The sequence below is a fragment of the Elephas maximus genome, chromosome 8 (assembly GCF_024166365.1).
Source record: "Elephas maximus indicus isolate mEleMax1 chromosome 8, mEleMax1 primary haplotype, whole genome shotgun sequence".
Classification (NCBI taxonomy): Eukaryota; Metazoa; Chordata; class Mammalia; order Proboscidea; family Elephantidae; genus Elephas; species Elephas maximus.
In genome coordinates this window covers 105856930-105871068 of record NC_064826.1, presented here as the reverse complement: position 1 = coordinate 105871068, position 14139 = coordinate 105856930, and the positions used below count along the sequence as shown (strand labels likewise).

The 14139-nt window shown below is 44.6% G+C and overlaps 1 protein-coding gene across 1 annotated transcript in view; it reads right to left on the bottom strand.

Moving 5' to 3' along the window:
- The window catches only part of HECW1 (HECT, C2 and WW domain containing E3 ubiquitin protein ligase 1), a 458581-nt gene extending 449405 nt beyond the window's left edge, over positions 1 to 9176 (bottom strand). Inside the window, exon 1 of the mRNA XM_049893967.1 lies at positions 9115 to 9176. The gene's annotated coding sequence lies outside the window, so the exon portion shown is untranslated. The remainder of the gene's footprint in view (positions 1 to 9114) is intronic.
- Positions 9177 to 14139: the final 4963 nt, after the last annotated feature.

Genomic DNA, 14139 nt, shown 5'->3' with positions numbered 1-14139 from the left:
AAGGGCAAAAATTTTGTTACATATATATTTACCACAATTAAAAAAAAAAAAAAAGGCATCTTGAGGACATGGACTGGCCACAGCCTGAAGGCCTGTGATGCCAGCCCAGAGAGCTGATTCTTCATTGTGTGGACAGTCGGCAGCCCCTGAGGGCTTTGAACAGAGGAATGACATGGTCTCATTCAAGATTACAAAGTCAGAGATTACAAAGAAGGCAGAGACGGGAGGGTAAAGAGCAGTTTTATGAAGTCCTAGCAATAAGAATGAGAGTAATTAAGTGATTCAATTTAACAAATAATTGAGTGACCAGCTGCTATGTGCTGGGTGCTGAGGAGGAGGCAAAGTCAAGCTTGAGCCAGCCCTGTTTTCAACTGCTAGAGAAGGCAGGCCAGGAGTAATGTTAACACAGAGCTTCAGTATCAAAGACATGCTCAGGCAGTAATGAAGATGCCTGTCCCCCACCTTTGGAGCCGGGGGATGTTATGGAACAGAAAAAGAGTCTTCTCAGAAGATCCAGAGACCTTAAAATACCATCCAAACTCTAATCCACAAATTCTAAAGGAATTTTATCTGGAATAAAGGTGGACATAGAGTTTTGAAGTAAAATTTTGGTTAGAAGAGTTGCTGTTACATCATTCATTCAATCAACAAACATCTAGTGCAGTGTCTACTATGGTCCAGGCACTGTTCCCAGCACTAGGCAAGCAAATAGGTCCCTGCTGTCATGGAGTTTGCAAGTTAGAAGAAAAGACAGATAATAGGAAGAAAATACGTAATAAATCATGTGGCGATACGTGGTGTGAAGAAAAAGCAGGTAAATGGAAGTGAGTGCATTGTAAATGAGTGACAGGGAAAGAAAGCCTTTCTGAAGATGTGAAATTTGATTAACTGAGGGAGTAAGGATGCGGGTAGCTGGAGGATGATCCCTCAAGGTCATGGGAACAGCACGTGAGATAAGAGTGTGCCTGCCATGTTCTAGAAAGAGCAAGAAGACTGGGGGACCAGAACCTGTTGGGCAAGGGGAGAGCAGGGTGTCAGGTAGCTGGGGGCCCAGTTATGTTGCGCCTTGCAGGTCAGATAAGGAGCCTGGGTTTTATTCTGAATGGGATAGAGTCTTTGGAGGATTGTGAGCACAGAAATAACACAGTATACACTCCAGGAGGACAACAATTTGTGACTGTTTTGTGTTAATGCTCATGCCATATCCTGGTACCTAAAACAGTACCTGGCACAAAGAAGATGTTTAGTCAACATTTGTTGAATGAATGAATTATGAGTTACATTTTTTGAGAGACTATTTGGGCTGTTGTATAGACAACTTCTGACACAGCAATTTCTATGGAGCCCTGGTGGTACAGTGGTTAAGAGCTTGGCTGCTAACCAAAAGGTTGGCAGTTCGAATACACTAGCTGCTCCTTAGAAACCCTATGGGGCACTTCTACTCTATCCTATAGGGTCGCATGAGTCAGAATCAACTCAACAGCAACGGTTCTGGTTTTTGTTCTTTTGGAATAGACAACAGACTACGGATGGGCAAGGGATGCTGGAAACTAGTTACGAAGCAAGTACAACAATCTGGGGATTATGGTGGCTTAGACTGGGTTGGTAGTGCTGGATAGAGGGGTAAGAGGAAGGGAGAAGGATTTATTGAAAGTCAGATTTGGCTGAGAGAGAGAGAAGTCAGGAGGACTCCAGGTAACTTGGCCTGTGCAACTAGAAGGACAGAGTTGCCCCTTGGAGTGAAGATGGGCAACACAGGGTATGGAGCAGGTTTGGGGAACGTAAAAGGGGAGCTGGGCTTTGCACATATTAAGTCTAAAAAGATTGCTCAGCATTCAAGGGGAGATGCTGGGTTGTACATGTGCAAGTGTGGAGTCCAGGAGGTGGATCAGGGCTGGTGAATTAAACCTGGGCTCATCAGCATGAAGACGGTATTGAAACTCGAGGGAAGAAATATGGATAAGAAGAGAAGAGTCTGAGAGCCAAGCCCTGGGGACTGCCATCCTTTTGAGGTTAAAATTCAGGAGCAGTCAGTACAAGTCAAGCTCAGGGACTATCAAAAGACCGTGAGAAAGAGGATCCAGGGACACAGGAGGAAAACCAGAAGAATCTGATGTCCTGGAAGCAAGAGGTCAATAGTGAAATGTTGCCAAGAGATCAGCAAGATTAGGATTGAGAATCGACCTTTGTGCAGGTGTTATGGATTGAATTGCGTTTTCCAAAATATGTTGTAAAACCTAACCCCCACTGGAGCCCTGGTGGCACACTGGTTAACAGCGTGGCTGCTAACCAAAAGATCAGCAGTTCAAATCCACCAGCCGCTCCTTGGAAATCCTATGTGACAGTTGTACTCTATCCTGTAGGGTCACTATGAGTCAGAATTGACCCAATGGCAACTTTTTTTTTATACCTGTGATTATAATCCCACTTGGGAATGGGTTTTCTCCTTATGTTAATGAAATATTATTAGTGTAGGTTGTGTCTTAAGTTAGTCTCTTTTGAGATATAAAAGGGACTAAACAAGCAAGCCAGCAAGCAGAGATGGGGGAAGATAGATGTCAGGCCACGTGACAATCACCAAGGAGCCATGGACTGGAAGCTAAAGAGACAAGGACCTTCCTTCAAAGATGACAGAGAGAGAAAGCCTTCCCCTAGAGCCTGTGCCTTGATTTGAACTTGTAAGCCTCCTAAACTCTGATAAAATAAATTTGTTTTGTAAAGCCACCCACTAAGACAGGAGATGTGGACAAGTGGTTATGTCAATCAGAGCAGGTGGAGAGAAATCAGGCAGAACACACAGGTAGCTTTAAATGAATTCAGGACGCCCTACTTCCCAGGTTGCATGGGGGGTATTTGTTTATTTTACTTCATAATTTACATGCATGTTGAATGTACTATTTTGCATAAATCAATGGATGCTAGTTATTTCTTTCTCCTCATCACCTTTCCATGTACTGGTGCTGGTATATATGCAAGGGGGTGGAGGAGCACTAAGGCTAAGAAGGTGGGTCAGGAATAAATATGACAGAAAACCCTCAAAACCCATTTTTTTTCTTGCTTCAAAAAAGCTCAATGCTCAAAAAATGAAGAAAATTTCCATAAAAATATCTCTTGAAGAGAAACAGAGGAGAAAAAAAAGGTTAATTATGCAGCTTTAAGTATTGATGGTAAAAGGAATTATGAATAACTGTGAAGAAAGCTAGAAGTTATTTTAAGGATAATAATATATTGATTACATCCTGTAGTTTTTCCAGGTGGTCAGTGTTTTACAGGAAGGAAGATAACAAATTGCTGATGGGTTCCATTAGCTCTGGAATTGACAGCATGAAACCAAGGTATTATGTGTTTAATTCTAGACAGTCCAGCTTCCCCTGCTCTGTAACCCAACCAGACTGTCTGAATTTCAGTAATGAGGTTTCTGTTTCTCAAATTGCTCTGACTTAAACCCTGAAAATAAACTCAAGGGACATCCGTGCAAGTTAAATGGGCTGTCAATTTAAGGACAAAGTAATTGAATTACAATCCCTGGCCATCAATGTGAATTTTGGTGGGGTTTTTTTTCCCCCCATACATACGATATTTCCCTGACATCTGTGTGATACAAATATATCTAGAAAGTGTGAAAGAGAAAATCTGCTCCACTAAATATATAAAAGGGACCCCGAATGAAGACTCCATGATAGCATTCGTCATCATGGGCACAGATGGCTTCCTTCTCCAGCCCGCCCCCCCACATTTCAGCTTAAATTCCATCCACTGAATACCCCGCAAAACATTACAATGCAGCAGACACTTAATGACACCAGAAGAGCCTGTCTGTACGCTAGTTTTTATTTTTCAGTCCTCCGAGTACATCAAGCTTTGCGCTAATAAATCAGGACAAGTGTGGGTTCTGAACTAATAATGTGAGCAGCTCACATCACTTGTTGCTATGGGAATCCAGATGTTGCTTCCAGTGATCTGGGAACTTAGTGGTCTTTGTGATATCTCTCCAGTAAGTTGTGGCATTCTTGTCATTCCGCACAGGGCACTTAACACTGTCCCTGCCCACGTCACAAAATATGACAACCACTAAGCAAAAACCTCACATCCAAACATTTTGGTATCAAATACATAAAATTATCTATATATTGCCTTGGAGTCCCTGGGTGGTGCAAACAGTTAACATGCTCAGCTGCTAACCAAAAGCTTGAAGGTTCGAGTCCACACAGAGACACTTCAGAAGAAAGGCCTGATGATCTACTTCTGAAAAATTAGCCATTGAAAACCCTGTGAAGCACAGTTCTACTCTTGACACACATAGAGTCGCCATGAGTTGCAATCAGCTTTGATGGCAACTGTTTTTTGTTTGTTTGTTTTTATATACTGCCTTGTTTCCTGGAATATTTAAGGAGGTGTTAAGACACAAACGCATGGTATTTAGGTTTCAACCTGCGAGAAATGTCTGTGAGAAATACACCTAGACTCGGAACAAGATATCGAAAGACTCAGTCTGCCACTACACCTGATAACCCGGGGAAGCGATACTCAGGAATAAACCCAAGGAAACAGAGAAGGTTGAGGCTAGTAGGTAGGGATGGGGCTCTGACGCCTACATTTTGCCGGACTGGAGGGGTGGGGCGGGAAGGCAGTGTTACTGCTCTGGCATGTATTTTATATATATGGGGGACGTTACAGGGGGTCGGTGGCACTAAAGAAGTCATTAAAAAAAAAAAAAAAAAACAGAGAGAAAGAAAAGCTTAATGAGGAACCAGAGAGAAACAGAAAAGATAATTGTTGGATGAATCTCAGGAAACAATTTGACCACCAGACTTCTTCAGTGTGAAACATATTCAATGGTGGGAATAAAAATGCTTTTACTACAGGAATTGAATTCTTGACTATTAAATGCTGAAATTCTAAATATTTTGTAAAGGAGTTGGGAATTGCATGCTTTTTCTCTACCACCCTGCTTAATGGGAACAGGAAATGTCACCAACCTTTTCCGTTAAGATGGCAAATCTCCCTTTACAAATGAGAAAGAACTATTCTAGGTATTTACAGACAATGATGTCAACAGAGGGCTCAGTGAGATGATTAGATAACTCAAATGCTGACATGCATACCCGTAAGTATTTCTACCTCTATTTACTGCAAAGGTAAGTTATCACTAATACTTTTCCCCCTCCAATTTGTTCAACTGAATAAGCCAACAAAAACAGCCACAGAACCATGGTGTTAGGAGGGATCCCTGGGATTACCTGGTTCAACTCCTACTTATAAAGAAGAAACTAAACCTCAGAGAGGTAAAGTGACTTGAAAAAAAGCCACATACAACATTTCACACCATTTCCCTAAAAGTCCATGAACTTCAAAGCTCCACAGGGCTGCCTTATAAAAAGGGTACGTGGGTATTGAACTTCTGGTTTCTTAAGGCTAACCTGCTCTTTGTTTTGAGATGGGTCAGGAAGGCGGTGAGTAGGAGAGAAGCAGGGGTCTCTTGTCTGTAAGTCATGCCTGTCGGTCAGACATCTGTCTGATGGGAGATGTAGACAAGCAGGCTGGCCCAGGAGTGACGGCTATCTTCTAACTGCGGGGTCATTTCAGAAGCTTACGGTGGTTAAATGGGCTTTGAAGGAATATTGGTGCAGTCAGTGACATCCCCTAAGGGAGGCCCATCATCATGGCAAGCTCTGAGCTCATGGAACAGAGACTTGGGAAAAAGTGTCCAGAAGGGGGGCTCACCTCTCTGTTTAAGCGCAGGTTAGGGGACAGTGTTTGGGCCAAACAAGTTTCCTTTTAAGGCCACATCAAGACAAAACAGGGCAGGTCTCAGATACATTTTATCAGGATAGACAATCCAGATCATTCAGGTAAAAAGTAAATAATCAAAATCTACAGCACTTGAGCTTGCTGTCTACACCGTTTCTTTACCAAGGATGAAGGGAGCCTGCCTCCAAGGCAGCGTGGAGAAAGGCCTGGATTTGAGTCTTGGCTCCCATGTCCATGAAGCTCTTACATAACCTCTTTGATTCCCCCATCTGACTCATGGAGCTAAGAATTCCCACCTACCTCCTGCCTATACAATCACAGAGTATTCTTTATGACCTGATAGCCACTCAATAAACATTCCGGAGACCAAACCATGTACCAGGTAAGGTACAAGGTGCTGGAGATACGAGAGATGAATGTAACAATGTCCTTGTCCTCAAGAAGCTTGTGCCATATGTCAGACATGCAGGATGTGGCACATTTTCAACTATGTAACTGCAGTATGATAAGTGCTACCACAGCGGTATGAGCAAAAAGGCTATGGGAGAACAGGAGCAGGGTGATTAATTATGCCTGGCAGTTACTGTTATTCCAGGATGTTATTTTGATTGTAACTTCTTTAAAAAATCACTGTAGCACTGTGAAAAACTGTGTGCATAAACAGGAATCAGTGGCCAAGTACTTCAACACTCTCTAAATTGTAAAAATTACTGTAAGCGCATGATAACGCATTGTTTGCCTGTTCGGAACAATCATTGCTACACTTATTTTTCTAACAATCCGCAGTGCTGGTAAGTTTTATGAGCATTACCAAATTATATCAGGAAAAATAAGTCTGATGCTACTGCCAATTACTGCATAGGATGAAACAGCTACTTAGAGTCTTTCATTACAAACAAACAAAAAATCAGTCACTGGAAGTAAGCCACCTTCTCGATTATCCCCCAAAGTCAGGCTTATGATGGATAACTAAATCCACAAATAAGGACGAAATCTGTTATCCAATTAATTCAATATGTTTCATACCTCCCAACTCTCCACCAAATCTTTTGCCATAGTTGACCAAAGTAATAAAAATGACTTGTTTGAGTTGACTCATTTCATTTATGGAAAAAATGCTGCAGTAAAAAAAAAAAAAAATTGCAAACTGCAAAAATAAACCATTGATTCTATATTCAGTCCCTGGTTTGCTATCTGCTTTGTGATAATTATTTGCCTTGCTTAAACTGACTAACTTTTCTTACTCCTCCTCCAGTTATCACAGAATGTGGGAACTAGAAGGAACTGTAGAAATCAGCTAAGCCTACTCACGCTCTTTACAGATATCCCCCTGACCGTATCTGGCCTTTCAATATTTCCTTCATTAATAGTCATATCTGATGCAAGCATCATAGAAAATAAAGCTGAAAGTGATCTTGTAAAGCAACCACCTTTAAAAACCAGACACGTAAAAAGAATCAAGTCAATTGATGCTGCATACACAAGTAACAACAGCAGCGGTCTCTCTCTATGATGCATCATTACGCTGTTCCAGCCCAGGATGGCTTCCCTACCAAGTCAATAATGTCACAGTCGGAAGAAACTTAGGAGATTTTCCTGCATGAAATCACTACCCAGGCAAAAAGAGAACTGTCATTCCGCAAAGGAGCAAACTGCACTAAACTGAGATTCCGGAATTAGTCAGAACACAATTAATTAAATTAAATACTCTAATATCCAATCTGCGTGTAGGGCTGGGAATTAAAATAGTGCTACATTTTGCCAACACCACATTCCAGAGCAAGTAGCAAACAGAAGAAGGAACTGCAACAGGGAATTCTACCACATTCTGTTTCTCTCCCAAACAGGCACACACAATCATACAAGGGTCGCCATGTGGACTCTAATCCCTTCTTAGTGGAAAATACACATTTTCAAAATGAATCCCCAGTCTAGAATGAATTACCGTAATAGCCACAGCCGGAGCCAGTGCGCTGATCAGAACCGCAGATCTGGCCACCTGCTTCAAGACACCTTGGACCACAACACTGCTGGGGTCTTTAAAGGCTGGCCTTTTCCGGTAGGGCATCTGCCCCGCTAAGCCGCGTTTAAATCCCAGGAAAAGAGAGAAGATGCCTCCCTTAATCTTTGAACTATGCTGCTCTTCCTGTATCCATTTCTGCTGAACACAGCACTGTTTATCTTTTCAAGAGAAAAAAACAGGGGAAGAATTGCACCACTGCAGATCCGAGAGAAGTAAGCACAAAACTACAGCAACGTCAAATTATATCTTCAGCAACTGGGAAAATCCCCACCTGCTCTCTGGTGTCAGGCCAATGCAGACTGGGACGCGCGCTGTGCCCATAACCACAGGAAGCCGGGCAGCTCTGCAGCCTGCGTCTCTGCCAGTTCTCCCCAAGCGCTGAAATTCGGCAGGCAAGAAGTTATTACGCCCAGCCTCTGTATGTGTAAGACTGACAGACAGACCATGTATTCACACTCCCCAAATCAGCCAAGTGGACGGGATATCAAAACAGCTAGCAATCCAAAGAATACATCGCAGCGGGGGATGGAGGCAACACATTGTTTGAGCCCTCAGGTTTTGCTGCATTGTCACGGTCTAGGAATACAGGGATAGGAGGACTCGCACCTCCATTCTTACGAGGACCGGACGTATTTTTCCCAGCCGCTCTCGGTGTACAGGTCGCAACACAGTAGGCGACATGACTGGCTGCTCCCGCTAAAACTCAGGTGGCAGGCCCGGCTGAGCGGTGCAGTGGGCGGGGGTCAGGGAGGAGCTGGGGGAGAACCCACACCGCGGGTCCCCCCACCACCACCCAGGGAATCAGAAGCCGGGTCTGGTCACGCACCCCTTGAGCCGGCACGGCAGAGGTCGTGGACACCCGCTCCGCTAACCACAGGCACTGCAAGGGACACAATTGTCCAAAAGCAAGCCTAGGGCAAAGCCCGAATTCAGAGCTCTGGTTCACAAGGGGTGGGTGTGGGCTGGGAAGGGAGATTACGTAGGTCTCTACTCCCCTTCCCCTGACACCTCCTTGCCACTGGGAGGGCGCTGGGGGTGGGGGTGGTGCCTCCAACTCGCTTGGGGGCTTCTTTGTTTCTCTCGGTGCCCCGCAGGAGGGCCTGGTGCGCCTGCTGTATCCAAGCCCGGGTCGCCAGCTGGGGATGCCTGCCCGGCCGGAGCGGCGGCGCGCCCCAGGCTGACAATTGAACCTCGCGGGAGAAGCGAGAGGGTGGGGAGGAGGGTGGATCCAGGGCCCTGGGGGGAGGGCGCTGCCGGGGCCTCCGGAGAGACAGAGAAACCGCCCAGAGAAAGGCGGGGGAAGGGGTAGAAAGCAGAGTCCTCGCACTGCGCCCGCTTACCTTGGCAGCCCCGGCCTGGGCACAGATCATGCTCCCTTCAGCGCGCAGCTTAGAGCCGGGGGGCGCACGTGCCCTGCATGGCGTCCCGAGCCCCGCAGACCTGCGGGGGGTACCTGGGCTCCCGCCCTCTTTCGCCGCCTTCCGACTGCGGGTGCTCCGAGCAAGCAGCAGCCACCGCCACAGCTGAGAGGGGCGCACCGCGGGATGAGTGTGTGAGCTTGGAGGGCCCGGCGCGGACAGAGACGCACGATATCCCGGCTCTCACCACAGCGCCTGATGCGCGGTAACGCAATGCACTTCCTCGCTTTATCCTCCCTCCCGCATTCCCTCCCTCCCTGCTCGCTCCTCTCAGGGTACCAGACTCCCGAACCAACCACAAGCCAGGCTTCTTCTCATTAGCGCTGCCCCGCCCGGCAGCCTCCGCGCACTTCCCCGCCCCCGCCATAAACATATATTGATTCTTGTTACCGCCGGCACCATCCTTCCGACACCCAACACAGGTACCTGGCTTATCGGACTCCAGCCCCGCCCATGAGCTCTTTTGTGTGTGCAAACAATGTGCTTAGGAAGGATGCAGCGCAGACACCCCCCGCCAGTACCCTAAGACAGGTGTTCTTGGCCTTTGTCGTACGCACTTTCCCAACCTACCTTACTCACAGTTATAAACACTTGCAAACACAGGTCCAGCACCGTCCTGTCTTTGCACCACAAACGCACAAAACAAACATCGCAATCGCAGATGCAAAGGATGAAAATCGCCCCGGCGTATCTATTGTTGGACAGATCTGGTTTTCAAACTGGGTTTTATATTAAATTGCACGCAGTGTCAAAAAGCTCCTACTAGAAGGAAAAAAAAAAAACTAGAAGGAAGCTAAGTCTAAATCCCTCCTTGTACAGCCCACAGAGGTACAAAGCGATGTGACCTGATTGAGGCTCTGCTGTTAGCGGCAGCGCTGGCTGCCCCATGTGTGTAAATCTAGGTGCATTTGGCTGACACTTAGCTTGTATGTTTCTCATAAGATGGGATAGCTTTGAGCACAGGATTTCCATAGCCTGTGATTCTATGACCTAAGTGCGTTCCTCACAAGCCTTATTTCTTTCTTCCCTTTCTCCTGCCCAGCGTTCTCCATACAAGAGATTTTTCACATCTAAGAAGTTACCTTTTTCCCCATACTCCAGACACAACCCTCTTCTAGAATAAACAAAAGGCTGGGCTCCAGAACTTCTTATTGAAGTCCTAAGCCCAGACCTCCCAAAGCCAAGTCCCCTACTCCTTCCCCTTTGCCCCCTCCCCCCAAACCCCGGGGCATTCTTGCTTCTGGGAGGTTCTTCCTTCACTGACCCACTGTTGGCACTGATGTCTCTCTTATGACTTCCCAGAAACGGAAACCTGGGAAGATTTGAGGGCAGCTTCTTTTTTTTTTTTTTTTTTTTTTTTCATCATCTTTACCCTCTCCTGGGAGGAGGCACAGGTCATCAGACTTTCCTTGTCTTTCCCTTATACCCGTGGCTAGGCGCAGACTCTCCTGGCTGACACCTTCACCTTGCCTGACATCAGCCAGATCTCCCTGTCAGGTGAGCTCAAAACTGACCATTTATCAAACCCCACCTAAGGAAGGATCCATGCGGAAAGCTGGGCACACGTTTCTCAGGGAGATTCTACACTTGAATTAGTGTCAACTCCTCTCTGAAGAAAACCCCCTAGAAATAGACCATGCAGACTGCAGCAGTAAGCAACATTAACCAACCCTGTGAATGCTTCCAACCAGAGGCTTGAAAGGAAACAAAAATTCTGCGGTAAAACAGCATCCATGGATACAAACTAGCATAGTATCACCAAACCACAATAACATCATTCTTTAGCTCAATAAACTTCCAGGATGCTCATTTCATTGTCTTTAGCAATGTAGATCACCTTTGCTCAGCCATCTCTCTCTGTTTATCAGTTGTATCTATCATGGAGAGGAATTGACCAGTTGACCTCTCTCATAAGGTCATTGATGTAACAATCCAGGGGTGTGTTTAATTTCCCACTGGAATGCTTTTTTAATATTGAAGGAAAAAGATTTGAAAGGAGTACACCAAGTTTCACATTTTGTTTTCACCAGTAAAAGAAACTCCTTGCAAAGCACCTGCTACTTAATGCTCACAGTCTCACTGCAGCCTGAGCTGCTGTTGTTGTCAGGTGCCGGCAAGTTGGTTCCGATCCATAGAGACCCCATGTACAACAGAATGAAACACTGCCTGGTCTTGTGCCATCCTCACAATCACTGTTACGCTTGAGCCCATTGTTGCAGCCACTGTGTCAGTCCCTCTTATCAAAGGTCTTCCTCTTTTTCTCTGACCCTCTACTTAATCAAGCATGATGTCTTTTCCCAAGATCTGATCCCTCATGATAACATGTCCAAAGTATATGAGACAAGGTATCAACATCCTTGCTTCTAAGGAGCATCCTGGCTGTACTTCTTCCAAGACAGATTTGTTCATTCTTCTGGCAGTCTATGGTATATTCACTATTCTTCACCAACACCATAATTCAAAAGCATCAAGTCTTCTTTGGTCTTCCTTATTCATTGTCCAGGTTTCACATGCATATGATGTGATTGAAAACACCACTTCTTGGGTCAGGCACACCTTAGTCTTCAACGTGACATCTTTGCTTTTTAACACTTTAAAGAGGTCTTTTGCAGCAGATTCGCCCAGCGCAATGCATCTTTTGAGTTCTTGACTGCTGCTTCCATGGCTGTTGATTGTGGATCCAAGTAAAATGAAATCCTTGACAACTTCAATCTTTTCTCCATTTGTCATGATGTTGCTTATTGGTCTAGTTGTGAGGATCTTTGTTTTCTTTATGTTAAGGTGTAATCCATACTGAGGGCTGTGGTCTTTGATCTTCATCAGTAAGTGCTTCAAGTCCTCTTCACTTTCAGCAGGCAAGGTTGTGTCATCTGCATATTGCAAATTGTTAATGAGTCTTCCTCCAATCCTGATGCCCCGTTCTTCTTCATATAGTCCAGGTTCTCGGATTATTTGCTTAGCATACGGATTGAATAGGTATGGTGAAAGGATACAACCCTGACTCACACCTTTCTTGACTTTAAACCACGCAGTACCCCCTTATTCTGCTCAAAAGACTGCCTCTTGATCTATTTTCAGGTTCTTCATGAGCACAATTAAGTGTTCCAGAATTCCCGTTCTTCACAACGTTATCCATAATTTGTTATTATCCACACGGTAGAATGCATTTTCATAGTCAATGAAACACAGGTAAACATTTTTCTGGTATTCCCTGCTTCAGCCAGGATCTTTCTGACATCATCAATGATGTCTTTTGTTCCACATCCTCTTCTGAATCCGGCTTGGATTTCTGGCAGTTTTGTGTCTATATACTGCTGCAGCTGCTTTTGAATGACCTTCAGCACAATTTTACTTGAATGTGATATTAATGATAACATTCAATAATTTCAACGTTTGGTTGGATCACCTTTCTTTGGAATAGGCATAAATATGGATCTCTTCCAGTTGGTCGGCCAGGTAGCTGCTGTCTTCCAGATTTCTTGGCATAGATGACTGAGCACTTCCAGCATTGCATCCTTTTGTTGAAACATCTCAGTTGGTTTTCTGTCAATCTCTGGAGCCTTGTTTCTCATCAACGCCCTTTAGTGCAGTTTGGATTTCTTCCTTCAGTACCGCTGGTTCCTGATCATACGCTACCTCCTGAAATGGATGAACATAGACCAAATATTTTTGGTGTAGGGACTCTGTGTATTCCTTCCGTTCTTCTTTTGATCCTTCCTGTGTCGTTTAATATTTTCCCTGTAGAATCCTTCAATAAGGCAACTCAAGGCCTGAATTTTTTCTTCAGTTCTTTCAGCTTGAGAAATGCTGAAAGTGTTCTTCCCTTTTGGTTTTCTGACTCCAGGTCTTTGCACATTTCATTATAATACTTTGTCTTCTCAAGCTGCCCTTTGAAATCTTCTGTTCAGCTCTTGTACTTCATCATTTCTTCTATTTGCTTCATCTACTCGACACTCGAAAGCAACTTTTAGAGTCCCTTCTGACATTAATTTTGACCTTTTCTTTCTTTTTAACGACCTCTTGCTTTCTTAAAGTATGACCTGAGGGGCTCATCTTCCAGCATTACATCAGACAAGGTTCCTCTGCTATTCATAAGGTTTTCACTGGCTAATTCCTTTCTAAAGTAGACCGCCAAGTTCTTCTTTCCAGTCTGTCTTGGCCTGAAAGTTCAGCTGAAACCTGTCCACCGTGGATGACCCTGCTGGTATTTGAATACCGGTGGCATAGTGTCCAGCATCACAGCAACACACAAACCCCCCACAGCAGGACACACTGCCAGGTGCTTGGGGGCAGTCTGAATAGCATAATTCTATTTTACAGTGGGGAAAAAAAAGAAACCAAAGATTACATTGGTTCTATCACTTCCTTTAGCTCTCATAGTGAGTAGAAGAATATAGAATGATTGACTTTATCTGTCCTAACTTTAAGGAAAGGAGTATTTTAAAGTTTGATGGAGAAACTAAAAGACTTGTGAATTTTAAAGCCTGAGTTTTATTTATTTATTAAGCATTGATGGTTCAGTGGTACAATTCTCACCTTCCACACAGGAGACCCAAGTTCCATTCCTGCCAATGCATCATGTGCAGCCCCCATTCGTCTGTCATTGGAGGCTTGCGTGTTGCTATGATGCTGAACAGGTTTCAGTGACACTTCCAGGCTAAGACAAACTAGGGAGAAAGGCCTGGTGGTCTACTTCCAAAAATCAGCCAATGAAATCCCTATGGATCACAATGGTCGGATCTGCAACTGATCATGGGGGTGGTGCAGGACGAGGCAGCATTTCATTCCACTGTGCATGGAGTCACTGTGAGTTGGGGTGACTCAACAGCAGTTAACAATATATTCTAAATTATTGTTTAAATACAAAGATAATAAGTCCCAGTGCCCCAACAATGCTCATCTTATAATTATGTAAGGTGAGGAAAGCATGTTTTAAAGTGTGTACAA